Raw genomic sequence first — 22,671 nt, 5'->3', positions numbered from 1 at the left:
CTTTTAGACTTAGACTACAAATCTAGACCCTACAAAAACCATCTTAATAATTTAATTTGTTTATATTAAATTACACGACAAAGCAATTGATCATTATATTTTTTAAATGTTACCCACTTTTTGCTTGTTAGGTTTTGCATTTTTGTTCCTAGGAATGCCAAGGTTCTAGGCTTCTAGCCCACGAACTTGATTATTGGGCTGACCCTTATAATTCATGGGTCCATCCTCATCTCGTTAATAAACTATGAATGAGATTAGATCGCTGGTTCATTGGGTTTCTTTGTGCAATTTGATATTTTGGGAGTGTTTGGTACTGTTGTTTAAATAACAGTTTTCAATATTTAAATACTGAAACATGTATTTTCACAACACTTAAATAACAATATTAAAAATTTCTAACCAAACAGGCATTCTTTCTTGACCATCCGATATATATATATATATATTAGAAACAAATACACACACAAGAGATAAGAAAATGAGTTCTAATACAAATACACACTAAAATTTTTTTTTAACATCCGAATTGATGTTGCTTATAGCCTGCTCGTCTTATTATTTATTTTTATTATTTAATTCTCTTTCTCTTTCCAGGGAATGGAATGTTCTTTTTATTATTATTATTATTATTTTGAATATGAAAGGTTTTTTTTTTTTTTCCTAGAACTCGATTGCACAAGATAAAACAAAAAAAAAAAAAAAAAAATTACCCGACTCACACCATAGTTTTTGAAAAAGTGTGTTTATTTCCCACAAATTATACACTCGACAGAATCACTGGTGTCATTTTCGACCACCTGCCCATGGAGCCAATCCAAGTATCCAACAGGTTCATGAATTTGCGGTGAATGTATGTATATTTACTTATTCTTATTTTTTAGAGTATCGATAGCAGTTAAGGTATTTTTTTAGCTATTTAGTATCAAAAAAAGCTAATTTATCTATTTTACTATTCATTTTGCAAAACATTCAACAACAATAGATCTATTTTAGCTTTTCAACACAATAAAATAATATATCTACTACAATAAAATAATACATCTCACTAAAAAAAAAAAAAAAAACACCACAAACCGATCAATGACACAATCTACAACCACTGCCAACCAAGAACAACCACCCAACAACAACTAGCAAGCCAATAACAGCCGCCTACAACCACTGCCAAAAATCCAAATTAGCCAAAAACCACCACACAAATCACCACCAACATAGCCACACCGCCACTAACCCACAAAACCCAGCCACCATGAAACCTAGCCAAACCGCCACCACAAAACCTAGAGAAACCCAAAGCTTGGATCGACGATGAAGATTGGGTCGGCAATGGAGCTTGGATCAGTGGTAAGATGGAGGACTAGGCTTGTCGGCGTTGGGTGAGTAGTGAGATGGAGGATTCGGCGGAGGCGTGGGTCGGAGGCGTGGATCGGCGACTTAGGGCTTGGGTCGGCTTGGGACTTCAACAGAGTGGGCCGGTAACAATAAGGCCGGCGACAGTGAGACAGAGAGGTGAGAGTTCAAAGGGAGTTGAGACACGGGTTGGAGAGTTCAGAGGGAGTTAAGAGTGAGTCACAGTTGGATAAAAATAATACCAAAAAAAAAAAATCAACAAAAAAATAGTATTTTATACTGATGAAGAATAAATTTTTTTTTTTTTTTTAACTCTCAGCTACAGTGCACAGTCGTAAAAAATATACCAATACCTTCCCTGATATAGCACTCTTATTATATATACTGGTGCTAAAAATAGCTTTTTAGCACCACTATCGTGGGTGATCTTAGTGCTCTCTTTTGTCTTTTTTGGGTTGACATCTACCTATGATGCATTTATATAGTAATTATTAATCAGGTCCGGCATGGAAGAGACTATTAGTGTTTTTTTTTTTTTTTTTTTACTTTAATTTAAAGCAACCATTTTATTAAATAAAAAAATGGTTGCTTTAACTTAAAGGATTTACATAATACTAGCGTTGGTTTTTAATATAGATTTTGTGTGTGAAACTATGAATTTTGGTTCACTCAATTTGATTATATTAAAAAAGAAGTTTAATGTAGCTTACCCAATTTTGGCTCACCCAATGTACCAAAAGCACTGTAGCTCCAGTACAATAATAGTTTACTTATAATTTGTTGTGAAATTAATGTTAAAATGTTGTGGATTTAGCATTTTTTATTTGATATATAAGAAATTGAGATTTCAACAATTGTAAAAATACTGTGATAATAATAAGTGTTGTAACATTTTTTTAAAACATTTATTTTCAGTTGTGGTTAGCTACAACCTCATATTTTATTATTTTATTTCGACTTGTAAGAAATTGACACATCAATAATTGTGAAAATATTGTGAAATTTATTGTGTCAGTATAACAATATAAATGTCAGCATACATCAATATTTAAAAGAAAAAAAAAAAACACAAACCCATTACTAAAAAAAAAAAAACTAACTAAACCAAAGCAATGTTCTAGCTACAATGTTGCATAATGTGAAAACATTGGATATACAGTGCGAAGACACTGTGCGCGCATTCACGCTTTTATTATAAACATTTATTTTTAATTGTGGTTGATCACAGTTTCATATTTTATTATTTTATTTTGACTTATAAGAAATTAACACCTTAATAATTGTAAAAATATTGTGAAATTTGTTGTGTCAATATAACAATATATATATATATATATATATAAAAGTACAAACGGATGACTTAAAAAAAAATGTAACTATTGTAGCTACAGTGTCGCTTGGCACTTTAGCTACTATGCAAAACTTAAACAAAAGGGTTAAAAAAAAAAAAAAAGACTCATGAAACCAAAGCATTGTTGCAACTACAGTGTTGCATAGTGAAATACGTTGGGTGTGTAGTGCCAAAGCACTGTAGCGGGCATAGTCGCTTTTATATATTTGTAAGAAATTGACACGTCAATAATTGTTCAAATATTATAAAATTTGTTGTGTCAGTATAACAATATATATACCAGCTTACATAAATATTTAAAAGGAAAAAAAAAAAAAGGCACTGTAGCTACATGCCGCTGAGTACTGTAGCTACAGTGCAAAAATATTGTACTAACAAGTGTCACAACATTTTCACAAAATATTTATTTTCAGTTGTGGTTGGTCACAGTTTCATATTTTATTATTTTAAAAAAAAAAAAAAAACAAATGGAAGGCTTAAAAAAATGTAACTATTGTAGCTACAGTGTCGCTTGGCACTGTAGCTACTGTGCAAAACTTAAACAAAAGGGTTGAAAAAAAAAAAAAGAAGAGAGAGAGAGAGAAGTGCCTTACGAAAAGCACTGTTGCAGCTACAGTGTTGCACAGTGAAATATGTTGGGTGCACAGTGCCGAAGCACTGTAGCGGGCATAGTGGCCTTTATATATAAGAAATCCTTTAAATGTAGGGCTTTACTTGTTGGAGAGAGTTGTTGCATCAAATTCCAATGACATGAAGATAGAACCATCCTAAGGTACTTCTAGGGGTGGCAAAGTAAGTTCAAACACATCCACTCTAATTGAACCCAAACCTACCAAATTATTAATTAGGTTAAATGGGCATTAACCCAATTAGACCCAATAATTATTGGGTTTTAACTAAAAACCCATGAAACCCCATTTAACCCAAAAGCAATATACCCAAAATCAACCCAGCCCTTCTCATAAAATAAATTAAAAAAAAAAAAAAAAAAACAACAACAACAACACAACAATCAGCCCTCTCTCAGATCTTCGTCTCCTCAGAAAGCCCACTGGGAAATTTTTAAATTTCAGTCTTTTTTCTTTCTTTCTATTCACCACTTTGCACTGTTTAGTCTCTGAGAAAGTTTAATCTCCATCAAATCTAGGAAAACAAGAAACACACAATCAAACCACATTAGCAAATTCCGAAGAAGCTTAGACAAATTTTGAGAGAGCCAATTCCCAAAAAGAAAGAGTTTTTTGCTGCTGTGGAAGGTTTCTTTCCTTCGATAGAAAATTTCTCTCCTTTCCGAAGAAAAGGAAAAAAAATCTTCCTATGGCGGCGTAGATTTTTAATCTCTTTTGTCTTTGAAAAAGTAAAATTTGAATTACAATGGCTCGCTCTTTCTCCAACACTAAGCTTCTCTCTGCTCTCATTGTTGATGGCTTTTCTAACACTATTACCAGGTAACCCAAAAACCCATTTCTTCCTCTCTCTTATTTTGCTTGTATTTTATGCCTTGTTTGGCCAAAAAGCACAGGAATGAGGAAACCGAAAGTTTATTTTTATTTTTATCTAATAAAAAAAAAAATTCCTGACGTGGCTTTTTTTAAAAATTAAAATGTTGATGTGTCTTTTAAAAATGCAAACTAAAATATTTTGGTACTTTGGTCATTTTCATTTTAGGGGCATTTTGGTAATTTTGATAATTGGGTAATTGGGTGGGTTGGGGTTTACCCATTATAATTGGGTTGGGTTGGGTTTGGGTTAGAAGCAATTAGTTAAATGGAGTTTTAATGGGTGAATGGGTTTTATATACTCAACCCAATTATGCACACTCCAAACCTACCCATTTGACACCCCTAGGTACATTGCAGTAACTCCAATAGGAAACACCTTCTCTCTCTCTCTCTCTCTCTCTCGCTCTCTCTCTATATATATATATATATGTGTGTGTGTGTGTGTGTGTGTGTGTGTGTGTGTATGTAAATTGTAGATGTCTTTGTTAAAAATATTAGGAAATGCTAACCAATTAAACCACAACACACTTGGCAACTTCAATAGAAAACACAATACCTCAACTCACAACATCCACTGCTCCCAAACCTAACATTAAAATATATATATATATATATATATGGTATAAATTAGTCATTAAATGGTGCTATCTATTTATATTTTATTGTTTACTTTTACGTATATAATGGGTACACTTCATGTTGATTGCTCTTACAATCAAATTAAGATAATAATTGATTTTTCGTGTAAGCATGGTTTGAACCCTACATCTTTTACTCAGTGATATATAACATAATTTTACATTGTATGTGTCAAATGGAACACTTAGATAGCACTATTGAAATAAACTAATTTTTTGTTTTTGTAAAATATTTAACATAAAAATTACCAAAAATTATATATTTTGATGAACATTATGTATATAAACTACAAAAAACAAGCAATACTCATATAGACACTTTAATATATTTCATTGCAATGACTGTTTCACTCTTCTTTTGGTCACTTAGTAAAAGATACTCTATCTTGTGCTAGCTTTCAAAGCTTCTCTTTCTCTCATACTTTTAAACAAAGTAATGCAGTAGCACATGCTTTAGTTCGGAGAGCAATGTTTTCTTTTCTTTATTAGTTTAGATGAAGTTTGATCCTCTAAACATTAATAATGAACTAGCATGTAGTCCGTGCTTCCACACGGAAATATTAACAATTGTGATGATAAGATGTTTATTTTGGTAGATTCAGTTTCCACATTGAGCATTATGAATGGAGGTAACTTAACACCAACGTTTAAAAATCAAATTGGACACATAGCACAAAATCAAACTACGATTAGAAATTAATTTGATTCGATTTGAATTCTAAAATTGAACTTCAACTTAATATAATATATATGATTATATTTTTGTCCACTTTTAACAAATTAACAAAATCTTAATCTAGACACACTAAAAACTATTAAAAAATAAGAACTGATCATTGAGTTTGGAATCTTCTTGGAGGCGCCAATGAAGTACTAATGTATGAGAGTATAAAGTAAGGAAGAGTGGAATTGAACATTGTGTTTGAACCCGGCCTTGCTCTGAGAAATCCGTGAGGAGGAGGAGAGGGCAGTGTGTGGATTTAGTTGGTAAAGGTTGAGAGAGGAGGAGACATGGGATGCCGATATGGAATTAGGAGGAGATGATGTTTTACTTTTATAGTCTTTCTCGTTGGACTCCTTGGTTCTGGTTGTGAGATTAGAATAACTCCAGACTCTATTGAGATCACCCATAAAAATGTGCAGGTGAGATGTTCTTGCTTAGGCCAAAGAGTATTATCATTGTGGTTTTCTTGACTTCCGTGTTAAATGTTAATGCATCATTTATTTGGGCATAAAAATTAGAAAATCTAATACTATACATAATAGCAGAAGCTTTAAGGAGGTGCTGACACGTTAGCAAAAAAGCCCTCTTTAAAAGTTGACACGTGTAGATTTATTCTTTAAAAGACCCACATAGTGCAATGTTTTGGGAGAGTTTTATAAAAACCCAACGCGCTTATTTTTTTTTTTAAAAAAAAAAAAAAAAACAAAACAGACATACGCGGCAGAAAGAAAAGGAGAACCGAGAAAGAGAACGATAGAGAAACTCCTCAGGCCACCGTCAGACCACTGTACCCTCCACTGGTATTTGCCACCACAAACCACCGTACCCTCCACCGGTATGGTCTCTGTTTTTTTTTTTTTTTGTACCGAAGGTCAGCGTACTCCCTTCCTCTTCAAATACTGTTTTTGTAGTTTGAAAGATTGAAACTCCTCACCATTGCTTTTCCTATTCAAATTAGAATCTTAAATCTTCAATATTTCTATGTTTTTGAATTCAAAACCGGCAATTCCCCTTACTTAATTTTCTAGGGTTCTTGAGATACAGAGAGTTTAAGGGTTTGAGGGTTTGTAAGGTGCAGAGAGGGAAAGAGAGACATCTCAGGGCGCCATCGTCGGCACCGCCGTTCGTCTGCAGCCACCGAAAAACTGGCTTTCCCCAATCGTCATACTGCTGGAGCCATTATGGGTAAGGTTATTTTAAAAAATAAAATGTTGAAAATAAAATAGAATGATAGATTCTACTCAAAGAGAGATAATACCGCCCTAACGCCCCTATCAGACAGCCAAAATAGAGAGATCAAAGGGTCGTTATTGGTAAAGTTTTCTCTTTCTCCGTTAGGTTTTGGCTTTGAGTATTTTGGCTAGATTGGTTTTAATTCATGTTTGATTTCAGATTTTGGTTTATATATTAAGGTACTTGGGTTAGAATTGGTTTGGTTTTGCATATTTGTGTTAGATACGTTGATTTGAGTATTTGGGCAATCACAGATCGAGAGTATTTGGGCAATCGAGGTTAGAAAGGAATTAAAATAAATGCACAGTGCAAATACAACCATCACTATTAAATTTCTTTGCATTGTTTAAACAGATCATAATTTTGAAAGTTATGCCATGTTTTTTCCCCATCACTAGGAAATTAGATGTTGATTTTTTTTCCCTTTTTTTTCCTATTCAATTACGTTTCTAGGGTTCTTCTTCCCCCCCCCCCCCCCCTTTTTTTTTTACCTATTCACGCAAGGGAAGATAGAGAGAGGCTGGAACACTACCGGTGAGATTTTATCTTCGCATTTAAGTTTGTTTATTAATTATGTGTAGGTTTTGATATTTTTTTTGGATTGGTTTGGATTTGTTTTGGGTCCTTATGTTATATTTGGTTCTCATTATGGTATTTGAGTTATAAGTGGTTCTGTTTTGATTGTTTGGGTTAAACTGCCCCATAGTACATCTACCCTTTGCCCAATCAGACCGTACCTCTATTGATGTAGTCTCTATTTTTGTTTCTTTAACGTTTGCTATTCGAAGAGAGCGTTGGTAAGGGCATGTGAAAAGAGTTGGAAAGAGAGCAAGCTGACATCTTGGGTTAGGCTGCCTAAACTTTATAGGTATTATTTAAGTAAATATTGCTTTAAACGTTTGATTTGATTTAGGCTTAAGTTTTAGTACTCAATTGAATTGATTTTGATTACGATTGTCAATTTTTCATATAATAGAAACTATAATAATTTTTTCTTCATGTATTATTTTTTGTTTCCTTTCATGCATATTTTGATCTTATGTTGGATTGATGCAAAGTTTGATTGCCACTTTATCTTCTATTGCATTTATTTTTAAATGAATTTCCTTTTTGTTGTTACTGCCTGACTACCAAAAAAAAAAAAAAAAAAAAAAACCAGAGAACAAAGTCAGTATGAGGTGTTTATTTTTAAATGAATTTCCTCCTGCCATCATCATGCTAGAACCAATACCAATATGTGTTTCTTTTTTCCAATTTGTTCATTAAATATGATCAGAAACTGATATTTTATTTGGAGTGGTTTTGATTTAGGTCTTTAACTTGAAGTTATGTTTTTCTATTAGCTTTTCAGTTTGTCCATTAAATAGGATCAATTTTTTTATATTTGTTTGGATTGGTTTCAGTTTAGGTCTTTATGTTATATTTGGTTATGATTAAGTCATTGGACAATTTGAATGTCAAAATAGAGTAGGAGATTATTCTAGACAAAGTTATAAACAATACAAATCAAGTTGAAAGGAAAAAGTAAATTGAGAGTTTTCCTTTAATCCAAATCCTATAGAAGTAGTAACGTGAATCTCTGTGGAGGGAAGGCTTTTCAATTTCTTCAATTTTTTTATCCTGTTGAAGAATGAAAGAATAAGGTGATGAATTCAGAGGGTATAGGTCATATTTTGTTGAATTCATTTTTATTGCCAATTAATTACGTATGGTACAATCTTGGTATTATAGAAATAAAATAATATCTTACCTTAAATGTGGCCTCATGACTGAGTAAGATGTGTATTCAAGTCATGATACTTTGTGATCAATTTGTATTCTAATCATGCACCACAAATGTGTAATACTATTATCCATATTCCCAAGTCCCAAGAGCAATGACTTTTTACCTTTTGTGGCTACTTTGCTTTAAGTGGATGTGTTTTAAGACTAATTGTGAGAATTAACACAAATCTATCTTATGAGAAAGGAATATATTTATCTTCAAAAGGAAGATAAGTAAAGAACTTACTAGATAGGACTGCTTCATTAATAGAAAAAATATTCCCTACAGCCACAATTAATTTGCAAACAATCAATGAAACTCGAATGGAAACAAATGCGACTTAGATTTATGGGAGAAGCTGTGTTTCATTTTTGTTTAATTTGGTGAAAGTATTGGAGGTGGTAAATTTTTGTTTGTCAAGGCAAGTGTGTGGTATGGAGTCTAATACAAGTCAGCTGTCTTTTAATGCTATTACTTCGTTCTCTTTTAGAATAAGTTTTTGTCATAGCCTTTTGGCTTTTCTTTCATATTTTCTATTAAAAGTTTTTGTTTCCTTCCACTCTATCTGCATAGTTAACGGGGTTAGGTACTTTAAACTTTTGTTTTAATGGTAGACGATTGCAGACAATGTGTTTTGTTATTGTAGCTTTACAGTTGCTGGTGTGTGAATTGTATTAACACAACTGAAAAATGAGTGGTCGCTATTAAGTTTGCAGGTTTGCATGTAATAAAAAAAACTGCAAAGATGCTCTATTCATGTACTTCTTTTATACATAATAGGTACAATATTATTCTAAAAAGTATTGTTTTGTTCCTTAAGCTCATTGGCATATCCAGCTGAATTCCAGTGAGCCAGAAAATTGTATTTTAGTGGTGGAACTCTCCCTCTCAATATTCATTCATTCTAACTACAAACTACATTGTTTGTTCTCTGCCCTATCCCTTCCCTTCTAATTGCCATCTGCTCTGTCCATACTTTGCCTCAATCCTTGTTGGTCTGTTCGTTTTTCCTGCCCCTATCCCTTCTCTGCAATAGTATATCTGGAAGGTAAGCACACTCTTTCCCACTTCACCCACTATTTTCAATTTTTATAACTTCTCAACGGTACTTTTCTTATTTGAATTTCTATATTTAAAATTTTGGCAAAACTATAATATTGGTTCCTTAAGTTTCCTCTGTGTGTGCAATTGGTCCCTTAAGTTTGAAGTGAGCACAATTGATCTCTCAAGTTTTAAAACTGAGTTGTATTGGTCCTTTTACTGACTGCCGTTAGTGGTGTTACTTATGTAGCTAACGAGATAATGACTTGGAATTTTTTGTAATGATGTGACATTTCTTTTATTAAAAAATTATCAAATAAATTTACACGTGAGATGCTGCCAACAACTTTGCCTATGGCCACTATTCTAGTAAGCATTTCACACTTGTCAATGTTTTTCATTTTTTTTTTTTTTTGGTGCCATTTTAATTACAGCATCTAAAACAAAACTATTTCCTCAATACCAAGTTTCTAATCCGCCGTTTATTAAAAAAAAAAAAAAAAGTTTTTGATCCGTCACTCTCACCCCACCGCCACTGCCACCATCCTCTACATGAACCAAAATCGGCCTCAAATTCACACGAAGGCGAAGAAGAACTGGACCCAACTTCGCATTCTTACCAGCTTGACCCACCTCAGTTGGCAAGGAGATTGTTGATTTGTGCTTGGACTGTATCAAAAAGCTTGCCGACAATTGCACTAGCCTCCAAGGATTTCTGGTTTTTAATGCTGTTGGTGGAGGCACTGGTTCTTGGCTTGGCTTCCTTCTCTCAGTTGCATTAGTCTATTGTTTATAGGAAGAAATCAAAGCTAGGTTTCACATCCTAAGCATTTTGTAATTTTTTAATAAAAAAATGCCACATCATTAAAAAAAATGACAAATCATTGTTCTATTAGCCACAAAAGTAACACCATTAATGGTATTAGTAAAAGGACTAATACAACTTAGTATTAAAACTTGAGAGACCAATTATGCTTGCTTCAAACTTGCAGGACCGATTGCGGGATCAACATTTAGTTGAGGGATCAACATTGTAGTTTCGCCTAAAATTTTCCACTCTTGCTGAATTGTCTAGGGTTTTCCTTCGATCCCTATTGAAGGATAGATGGGTTTATTCTCTTTCTTTGGATGATTAGGTCTCAAATTATCATCTCTATATTTTGGTTTGGGTAATATTAGGGATTTTCACTCTTGATTTTAATAGTTAGAGTAAAGTTCAAAACTTAGTTTTTAACTAAGATCCTTGCAACATTTTTTCTTTGAGAATGCACTTGAAATTTCAATGTCTCTTTAGTTTCACAAGTTTACATAATTTATGTTTATTTTTTATGGATCAAACCTTTCTTTTGTAGTCTCTCTTTCATCTTTCTCTCCTATAATTTGAAAAACCTTCTAACCCTATCATTTTGTTGAAATACAGATTTGCTTAGTTCTTTGCCAAGCACAACACTTGGGAAATTTACAAGAAGAGTTGAGGAACAAACTGAAAGGTAAGGACAGCTTGATTTTCTCTTTGTTTATCTCATATTTTGTATTAGATTTTGTCCATTATGGTCCGTTTGGATTGAGGGGAAAGGAGAGAGAGTAGAGTAGAGTAAAATTGGCCCAAAATTAGTTTAATTTTAACCCTCTCCCCCTCCTTCTCCCCTCCACTCCCCCTCCTTCTCCCCTCTATCCAAATGGGCCTTTAGTGTATTTGTGTTTGAATTGGCTCTGATTTGCATATTTTAGCCAGCTTTCTCTTCAAAGAAACAAATATTTGCATTCAATTAATTCTTATCCTGTATTTAACTAACTTGTCAAGCTATTATGTTCTCTTTTAAAAATAATTGCCACCAACCATATTGGGTTTTTTGATTTGTCCTAACTACATAAGCTGTTTGCGATTCTCTTTCTTTAGTTTATAGCATTAAAAGCTCCACAACAGGAGATTTATTTGCATGGGAACAAAAGAAGACAAATCAAATGAATATTCTAAAAATAAAATACCTATTGGGAGGCCTTTTGTAGAACACCTAGCAGATATAGTAATTTGTTTTTACTTACACAATCCTTATGGAAAAAATAAACAAGATATATGGTTCTATAGAGCTTAAGTATGAACAACCAAAACATACCCTATACTTTTGGCCAAATTAATTAACAGCAAAGTGATGCCATGTTGTCTTTGGCAAGATGCTAAATGGGATGGATGTTGTCTATAAGAGTGAAGTAGAAGGATATCTTCCTTTGAGTTTTATAGAGTGCAACGCAATGCATCATTTATGTGTTATGCTAATGCTATTTTTTATGAATATTTTATTCTTATTTTGCTAGGTCTTAATTGCTACTTAGAGCCAGAGTGTAGTTGAAAAAGAGTTAGAGACAAATAAGAAAATGAATATAGGTGATACTGAGAAAAGTGCAAATATTATCAAGATCCTAATGAAGTAGGAGTTGATGGAAAAGGACAGTAGTAGGAAGCATTAAGAAATTAAAAACCAAATGTACACGGCTCAAGGAAAGAGCAAGGCAATGTAGATTTCTATTGGTACTGACTCTTATCTTTTAATGATTGCTATTGAGAAAATTCTATAATGGAAGACTTGGTTAGGCCTACCATAGCCACTTTCTTTGCTCTTACATAGGCTTGGACATTTGATCTTAAGGGACCAATTTTTAGTTTCAATCAGTGCAGTGCAAAATAAGGATTGGCTTTAAGGGATCTCATTTTCTCTCCCCCCTACCTTGAGATATATATATTTTTTTTGACTTTGAATTCTTGGAATTAATTGTCCTCTTTGCAATGTAAATAGGGGAGTTATAGTAAGAATCCTATAATGGTGATGAGGTGTTTTGTATTTTCCTCATTATGTTTCATTTGAATATATTTCATGTATAAACACAGATTAAGAGGGATTTTATAATCTCCTTTAAAAAAAAAAAAGGAAGTTTATGAAAAAAAATAATAGGGAATATTTTTGTCATTTGAATAATTTTTGTCTTTTTCTTTTTTGACAGAAGTATTTAGTTTTCTATTAAACATCTATAGAGTTATATCATAAGATTTTTATGGTATCATATTTATGATTAGTTGGCTTAAGGAGCTAACATAGAGTTTTTATGATATCATGTTTACATTATTAGAGAATAATATTGGTAGGATTAAACACTTAGTGAAAATAGCAATTTCCTAACAATAGAATTTAAATATTTTATTATTATTACTTTTAAATATTCTACCATGAATAAGAATTAAAGTATCTCGTGCATTGCGCGGGTTGAACGCTAGTATACATAAGGGGAGAGTTAGCATAGGATATTTTTGTTAGGAGAAGTGTCTATATTTTTGACGGATGTAGTGAGGACTTACATATTTTTTTTCTTTTCTTCTTTTAGAAATACATTATTCCTACATTGTGCATTGTGATAACAAACCTTGTACTTATGATGTGTTATATATGATAAGGTTGTTATTACAGTTCTTTTACTTATCTTTACATGTGTTGTTTCTTTTCTCTCTTTATGCACATGATTCTTATATATTGTATACAATCTTTTATTTCTGTTTCACAGCATTGATGAGTTTTGTTTAAAGTGTTTCAGAAATACAAGTTGTCAAAGTCTTCTTGCCATGAACTCTCTTCTTGCAAAGTTTTTCAAGAGTTTGTGTTAGGATAAATTTTATTGTATTCAACAAGTGAGTATGAGTTGAGTGATTTATGACTTCTCTCATATATTCATTTGTTTGCTGTGGTTTGTCACGGATTGCCAAATGAGGAGATTGTTAGGACATATGTGATTCATTGTTAGGAACATATGTCATTATAGAATTGGCTAATCCTTTGACAAAACACACTTTACTTGTAATTTGGTAGATCTAGGATGTGTTTAATGCTTCAAGGAATAAGGTTACAAGTTCAAGTGTTAAAGCCATGCAAGTCTGTCCAAGAAACAAGTGAAGAAGTGATGGATTTTAAAACTAGACAGCTAGTATCTATCAAGGTTTAAAAGACTGTTTAAGTTCGATGTTCAACATCTGCTCGACAGATAGGGTATCTATCGAAGTTTATGAAATTCAGTTTTTCAGATCTGATTTCATTCCCATCCATGAATAGATATTTGGGCTTTCTTTTCTCACATCCCTAAACATATATAAGGATTGTTTTAAGAGCCGTCATAGCTAATGCAACTCAATGCAAAAGTTTTTCACAAACATATTGTGAACTGGAGACATATGCCCTAGTTCATCTTTCTATTCAAGAAGCTGTTGTATTTGTACACTGTAGGGTTTTGTAACCAAGGAATTTCGTGATCTTCATCGTGTTGATGAACTGAAGAACTTTGCAGCCAACATCTTTCTCAAGTTGGTGAGTAAGCCACGTAATGGGATCCGTGCATCGTATTGGTTAGTCACGTACTGGGAGTCGTGCATGGAAAGGAGAGATTGTCACTATAGAACAAGTCCAATTGGGTATTGGGGTAAGAGTTCAACTGTAGGTTGGTATAAGGTACTGGGATTCCTTTATATGTAATCACTTGTTGTGATAATAGTGAATTCTTGGAAGTGGTGACCTTAAAATCACCCGATGGGGTTTTTGCTGTGTAGGTTTTCTCCATTCATAAACAAATCACCGTGTCAATTTATTTTCCACCGCATTTTAACTTAGTTTGTGATTTTTTTGTGCTACCACGCTTATTGCATGCAAATTGAATTAATTAATTAACTTGGCTAATTAATTGGTTAATTCATCATAAGGGGTCAATACATTCTTGGCCTATCAAAGACTCATTGTTAAAGACTCTTGACATTTTGCTATCCTTGTGATGAGTTTAGCCTTATGTTTATTTGTTATTCCCTTCACTTTTCCTTTTCAGGAGGGGGTTTTCTTGACACAGCTATGCTAATTAGTGGAGCTGGGTTTTTAAGTACCTTCTCCCCAAACTATATATTATTTTTCATTTTTCATTTTTTGGTTGGCATTGGCCTGGGTAGTGGTTCTGTATTCGCATGCTGGTTTCTAGAATTTGTTCCTGCTAACAATAGAGGCAAATGGATGGTTGTCTTTTCATCTTTCTGGACATTTGGAACAATTTTTGAGGCTGCACTTGCATGGGTATGTTTTTCATCTTTTCTCTTTTAAAAAATTTGTGATGAACCATTTGTAAGGAGTTAAGCAGATTGGTTATCCCATAACCCAATAAGTAAATGTTAGAATAATTGGTAGGTGATTAAATTCACCATTCCCTATCAGCTTAACTTTTTGGAACAAGTAGTTGATATTATGAAGTGCTGGTAGTCATGATTTCAAACCATGCCTCCTCTCTACCTCCCAATTAAAAATTCCTTGTGGGCACTATTAATCAATCAATATCTATATATATATATATATATATATATATATAAATAAAAGCAAAGACCTCATGCGGGAGTGCATGAGATTATGCCATGTGGTGCTCTAATTTTGCTTTTAGTTTCTTTTACCTCTTTTTATTAAGTATTTTTTACTGTTACCCAAAATATCACATTAACTTATTTTTACTGTTACCTCATTAATTGACTAAGTTTACACCACAACTTTTTTTTTTCTTCATGTCTTTTACCATAACCCACCATTTTAGTATTAAAAACAAAAGCACAAAAATAAATAAATAAATAAATAAGGTACTAACCCAATAAATAAGGGCTAATATAACTAATCCAATAAGGTACTAGGGAGAGATAGAGAGACACAAAAATATTTTTGATTGTTAAATGAAATGCATTGTTCCACAATTACCAAAATAAAAAATTTGAGATTGACAAAGCAATTGTAAGAGAGAGAAAGAAAGGAATTTGAGAGGCCACCACCATTGTCATGCTGGCTAGCCTCCTACCACCACCATGCTAGCCGGCCTCCCACCACCATCAAGCCAGCGAAACCTCTACAGGTTTTTTTTTTTTTTGGTTAATTCTTACCATGAACTCATTACTACCAAAATTCTATAACAATTATGCTATAATATATGTATAACATTCTCAAAACCATTAGTAGAATGTGATGTTTATAAGAATTGTAGCAAAAGTGCATTACCTGAACTATGCTAATCTTATTTAAATGGTTAAAAATTAACTCTTTTTATTGAGGTCATAGTCCTAGAGACAAAAGTCCAAGGTTAAGTTCTTTTGTTTTTGTGATAAATTGCCAATAGTGGAGTGTAATGCTCTAAGACCCCGTTTGGATTGAGAGGGGAAAAAGGAAAAGTGGAGGAGAATAGAGTAGAGTTGGCTGAAAATAGGCTAATTTTGGGCCAAATCTACTTAATTCACACTCCCTCTCTTTCAATCCAAACGGACCATAAAGTAGAGACCTCATACAGGAGTGCATGAGATCATGTCATGTGGCGCTCTAATTTTGCATTTAGCATTTTTTTACCTTTTCTCATTAATTTTTTTTTTTACTATTACCCAAAATATCACATTAACTTATTTTTATTGTTACCTCATTAATTGGCTAAGCTTACACCACACCTTCCTCTTTTCTTCATGTCTTTTAGGCTTTAGCATACCCGCCATTTTAGTATTAAAAACAAAAGTACCAAAAAAAAAATTTAAGGACTAATATAACTAACCCAATAAGGTACTAGAGAGAGATAGAGAGACAAAAAAATATTTTTGATTGTTAAATGGAACGCATTGTTTCACAATTACCAAAAAAAAATTTGAGATTAACAAAACATTTGTAAGAAAGAGAATGAAAGGAATCTAAGGGGCCACCACCATCGTCATGCTGGCTGGCCTCCCACCACCATCAAGCCAACGAAACCTCTACATTTTTTTTTTTTTTTTTTTGTTAACTCTTACCATGAACTCATTACTACCAAAATTCTATAACAATTATGCTATAATATATGTATAACATTCTCAAAACCATCATTAGGATATGATGTTTATAAGAATTGTAGCAAAAGTGCATTACCTAAACTATGTTAACCTTATTTAAATGGTTAAAAATGAACTCTTTTTATTGAGATCATACTCCTAGAGACAAAAGTCCAAGGTTAAGTTCTTTCGTTTTTGTACAAATAAATTTCCAGTGGTGGAGCATAATGCTCTAAGGGCCCATTTGGATTGAGAGGAGAAGGAGGGAGAATGGAGGAGAGTAGAGTAGAGTTGGCTAAAAATAAGCTAATTTTTGGTAAAATCCGCTCTACTCCCCCTCAATCCAAACGGCCATAAAACATTGAAAGATAATCACAAGCAGCATATGCAATTAGTGCTTTCCTAAGTCCAACACATTCTTTCTTCTATTTTTGCCCAATCAAAATAAGTAATTCCCCTATTTAACTTCAAGTGAGTTAGTGCTTCTTTTTTGTTTTATTGCAGTCATTCATAATTTGCAATGTTAAAGATAAAAAATATGTTAATGGAAATATATAAAAAACAGAGACCTCATGCAAGAATGCATGAGATCTTACCATATGGTGCTCTAATTTTACATTTAACATTTTTTTTTTTACCTCTTTTTATTAAGTATTTTTTTACTGTTACCCAAAAGTTTACATTAACTTATATTTTATTGTTATCTCATTAATCTCCCATTGATTGCCTTAGCTTATACCACGCATTTTCTCTCTTCTTCATTTCTTTTAGTATACCCACCATTTTAGAATTAAAAACAAAAGAAAAAAAAATAATTAAGGACTAATACTAATAATTAACCATGTTCTCTACAAAAAAAAAAAAAACAAAAAAAAAAAAAAAAAAAAACTAACAGTGTAAGGCACTAGGTAGAGATAGAGAAACACGAAAATATTGTGGACAGTTAAATGAAACGCATTGTTTCACTATTACCAAAATAAAATATTTGAGTTTGACAAAGCATTTGTAAGAGGAATCTGAGGGGCCGCCACCTCTTTCATATTGGCTTCTCCCCACCATCAAGCCGTCAAAATCTCTATTGGTAATTTTTTTTTTTTATCGTAGTTTTAAATCATTTATATAACACACGCATATACACTTGCTCACACTATGTATTAATGTCGCATTATCGATGAGTGGAAGGCAGCGAGAGAGTTTGACGTATTTTCATTTCATGGTATGCAATATGTGAACACAATACAAATTAGTTGATTTTCATGGTCTTATTACTCTTTTGTATTTATTTTTAGTTTCATGATTTAAAAAGAAAAATTAAACTTACATTAAGAAGGCTACAAATGTGCAGTGAAGTTACTAATCTAATTTTTAATATCTCAAAATGTATATGTTTCCTTACTCAAATTTAGATTATTTTTTCATTTAAATATATGTATAACATTCTCCAAAAACGTCTTACATAAAATATTACAAAATTATCCGTGAATCGCATGGGAAACTTACTAGTTAGAATAATGATTAAGTGGTTAAATTTATTATTTCCTATCGGTGTAAGCTTTTGCGACAAGTGGCAATTTATAAATGGATATACAAAGTATTGCAATTGTTGAAAAGCACAGTTTCACCAATAAATTGAAGGAAACTAAATGACTTAAAACTCTTATCTTGAGGTCTTGTGACAATTTATGATTGAAATACTGGTGGCCAGAATATAAAGACACCGGGAGAATATGCAGCTTAATTATGTCATTTTTATTGTAGATAGTCATGTCAAGATTGAGTCCGGAGGTGGTTACTGGCATTCTCTTCTTTACCATCATTTGTTCTGCTTCTCTTTTATAGTCTTGCTCCAGAATCTCCAAGGTATCTGTGTGTGAAAGGTAATACTACTGATGTACATCGTATTCTGGAGAAAATAGCTCAACTAAATTAAAAAAAGCTGCCTTCTGGCCTTCTTGTTTCTACTATAACAGACAGACAAGACGAAGAATTTGCTCCAAAGGAAGAAGTCCCTTTACTCCCATCAACTAGAAAGAATACCGAGGAAAAAAAAAATTGCCTGTCGCCAGTATTTATGCTTTTCTCATCAAACTTAACTCGAACAACCCTTCTCCTATGGACGTTTTATTTTGGAAATGTATTCTCATATTATGGTATTATTTTGCTGACGTCTAAGCTAAGTAGTTCGGAAAGCAAATGTGGCTCAACCATGTGGCATCCAGAAAATCTCCAGGACGCTAGCCTCTACATAGATGTATTTATCACTAGTTTGGCAGGTACTCTAAGTCTGGTTTCTACTTTCTTCTAGACAACTTTGAAATTTATCCACAACTATTTCAGATTCCTTCTAATATAATTATTGATTAGGTATAACTCAATGTTATTTTCCAGAGCTTCCTGGACTTCTGCTATCAGCGATACTTGTGAATAGAATTGGCCGCAAGCTATCCTTCATCATTATTCTTACCCTAGCTTGTATATTCCTTCTTCCATAAGCTTTCCATCAGTCTACGACTTTAACAACAGCATTATTGTTTGGAGCTCGCATGTGTGCCATGGGATCCATCACAGTTGCCTATATATATGGCCCAGAGGTACCTCCCATGATTAGTTTTGAAAGAGTTTTGCTTCGGACTCAATCACAGTTGCAAAATATCTGATCCCCCCCCCCCCTTTTGGTATTTTCTTATTTTGTTATTTTATCATGAATTCATTTATGTGATCTGAGTAAGTGAGGTTCATTTACCTATGAAGATGAGCAGCCAGCACAACTGGAAATATCCCCAATAGTGTCTTCCACCTTCTCTTTTGTTATGTATAGTTTGTTACAAGATCTAGTCAGTATAAAAGTGCAAGTATTTTATGCGTTGATTCTCTCTGCCTAGTAAAGGGGCAAAGAAAATGTGTGTGTGTATTTTGCATCAACCAAAGAAATGTTTCTTCGTTGGACTTTGTACTTGTCCAGCATCTTCACCCTCTCTCCAGTACCATTTAGGCGGTCTGGGAATAGATTGGTTACATGGCGTTTGGAACACTAAACAAGTCAACTGCAAATTATTTTTAGTTGACTGTAGGAGATCAATTTTTCAAATGTGTTTTAATATATTCTCTGGTTTAATGATCCTGTTGAAGGGTTTAATCTATGTTTCCAATTCCAAGAAGGATCTACAGCTGCCCTTCATGAACTGTAGTATCTATATTAAGTATTTAAAGAGGTCGATGCCATTACTTATGAAGTTAAAGAGTTAAATTACTCATTTTCTTCAACCAGCTTCTCGGCAGTACTAATCATGTAGAAAGCTATTATTGAATTCAAATTGACTACGTTATTAGTACTCCTCTTTTCTTTATTTTTGAAGATATACCCAACTTCTGTGAGGACAACTGGGATCGGAGTTGCAGGTGCTGTGGAAGAATTGTGGAATGATATGCCCCTTAGTAGCAGTTGGATTGGTGACTAGTTGCCATCAAACAGCTGCCATTATTCTATTTGAGGTTGTCATTGTTCTCTCAGCCATCTGTGCTTTTCTCTTCCCATATGAAACCAAGGGACGGGGAATTAATTGACACTGTAGTTGTATTAAAGTCAAAAGAAGCACTAGTAGTTGGTGATTAGATTCTACCCTTACACCAATGTGTGACAAATGAAAAGAAGAAAAATAACAAGAAGCTTTACATGTTTCTTTTTCTTATTACAACTCAGTTTACTGCAATAATCACTCCCCCAAATAGTATTATTTATTCATAATGTATGTGTAATTATTGTTCTAATAAATAAGTTAAGCTGAAATGTAAGTGTCATCCTGTGCAATAAGCTTTCTAATGGCTTGTTTGGATAGAGGGGGAGTGGAGGGAAGTAGAGTAGAGTAGGTTAAAAATAAGCTAATTTTAAGCTAAATTTACTCTACTCTCCCTCCCTCTCCCTCAATCCAAACGGACTATAAAGGTCTGTTTGGATACCACTAATTGCTGAAAATTAAAAACTGAAAATAATGTAGCGAAATAATTTTTAAATGTGTGAATAGTGCCGTATGACCCATTTTTAATGAAAGTTTTGCTGAAAAAGAGGTTGTGGGTCCCGTAAACAGTGCATGGGACCTACACAAAATGCCAAATGCTAGTGAAAACGCAGACGCTAGCATATCCAAACGCTCACTAAGTTCTCTCTGTCCCTTCAAATGTCTCATTTTTCTCTTAAGTCTTTTAAGCAGCATTACATGGCATTTTTCTGAGCAGTAATAATTTTTCATATAGGACTAAAAAAAATATGATTAGCTGCTCTATCATGCCTCAAATTGTCTTTGATTTTTTGGCCCCCGTTGCTTTCACATAAGAATGTCATTATACATTAGCACTGGTATGATGCTACCCCTACCGTGATGATTCCTATTTTTGAATAACTACGAAGACATATGCATGAATGGTTCAAGACATAAGTCATGAATTGCAGAAACACAACTTTTAAAGTATCTCCAATGTATTTTGAACTATTAAACAACTGATCTACAAACTAGAAGGAAAGCTCCAAATCCAGAAGCAATTAAAAACAATACAATGCTCTTACTAACAGTTGAAACCTTTGGTTTGTTAAACATATTGAAAGCTAGCCGAGATGCCTTTTCAAGAGAACTCGTCGCAAAAAAAAATTCTGTTTCACAAATGAGACCATAACCCAAAACATAGGAGCCTTGGTCTCTGCTCTCTGGCACTACATAGAATAGTGTATGAGTAGTTAATTAGATAGTTGTGCAGGTTGTGGTTCTTGTTTTGTTCTCACATGTGACTTACTTCCATCCTGTGGGGTGGTAAATGGGACTTTGAATCTTAGGGATGGCTATCACTAATGGCCTGTTTGGAAGTTAAAAAAAGGAGGGGGAGTAGAGTAGAGGAAGGGAGAGTAATTGAATTACTTTGTTTGGAAGTTTTTTAAGGAAGGAGAGGGAGGGGTTTGAAGGGGTTTTAACTACCTCTAACCCCTCATTTTTAATTTCCCCAAATTGGAGAGATTTGGAGGGAGAGTAGAGTAGATAAATTATTAGTCAACTGAATTCCCCAATTTAACCTTTCTAAATTAACAAAATTACAAACTGATTATATAAGTAATATTTGTTTGTTTCCTAAGAAAAATTAACACTACAAATGACAAATCTTCCCAGTGCTTTCTTACAAACCAAACACAATTTCTACTAAATTTGACACAGACACAAAGAGAGAGACTTACCTCTCTCCTCAAACTTTCTTCTCTAGCACTATAAGCTCCACTGGTCAAAATGTTCTCAGTGAAGATTTTCGTGGCGTCTTCTTTAACAACAACTCAGGCACCAAGCTCCCGGCCGGAGCTATGGGACCTGCCGAACTGGTCCCCTGGGCCCCATTGTCCTTCGTGCCATCCGAATTCTCGATCTTAACCGTGGTGTAGGAGCTCAGATTCTCCGTCTTAATCTTTGTGTTGCCGAAGCCTCCACCTGCGTTGGTAGCATCGAGGTGAGCTATGGTGAAGGTGCGAAAGGAGGAGTCATCTTCATCGGAGTCTTTGGCGTTCACGGCTTTAGGGGCTTCCTCGACTGAGTCTGAGTCGGCGTCGGCGCCGCCACCGCGGGCGGAGATGCTCTCAAGGTCGTCGTCAGAATCAATGTTTGCTTCCTCATCATCTTCTTCATCCGTCTCAAACCCACAGGGAATTGAAGCCCAACTTTCTGTGACCTCATTGGTTTTGAATTTTTGAATTTTGTTTGGGTTTTGAATTTTTGAATTTATTTTTTTTTGAGGTAATAAAAATTATTTTATAATAGTTAATAGTAGTTTTATACTTTTATTAGTGATATTTGATGGAATGAGAATGTTGATTAAATAATTATTTAATCTAATAAATTAATCATAGACTAATATTATAAGTCCATTTCAAATAGGGGTAAATTTGTCTATTTAAATCATTTTCTCTACTCTCCATCCTAATTTTTAAAACATCCAAATAAGAGGAATGGCTAATTACTCTCTTCCCCTTTACTAATTTTAAAAACATCCAAACAAGATGGAGGATAATCATTCCCCTCTACTCTCCTCCCCACGACTCTCCTCTCCTCTACTCCACTCTACTCTCCTCCCTCTCTAAACTTTCAAACATGCCATTATCAAAATAGAAAAAAAGAGGAGTTGGTATGTGGTGTTTCCGCTACATGCAGCATCTCACTCACATTATATAAAGGATTAAGGTTTAGTTTAAACACTT

At 33.5% G+C, this 22,671-nt stretch overlaps 1 pseudogene; it reads left to right on the top strand.

Moving 5' to 3' along the window:
* Window positions 1-4,075: 4,075 nt before the first annotated feature.
* LOC112001833 (organic cation/carnitine transporter 7-like) lies at window positions 4,076-20,059 on the top strand (annotated as a pseudogene).
* The last annotated feature ends 2,612 nt before the right edge of the window (window positions 20,060-22,671 follow it).

Source organism: Quercus suber, unplaced genomic scaffold (genome assembly GCF_002906115.3).
Source record: "Quercus suber isolate HL8 unplaced genomic scaffold, Cork oak 2.0 scaffold_379, whole genome shotgun sequence".
Taxonomy (NCBI): domain Eukaryota; kingdom Viridiplantae; phylum Streptophyta; class Magnoliopsida; order Fagales; family Fagaceae; genus Quercus; species Quercus suber.
This window is presented reverse-complemented; position numbering and strand designations above follow the sequence as displayed.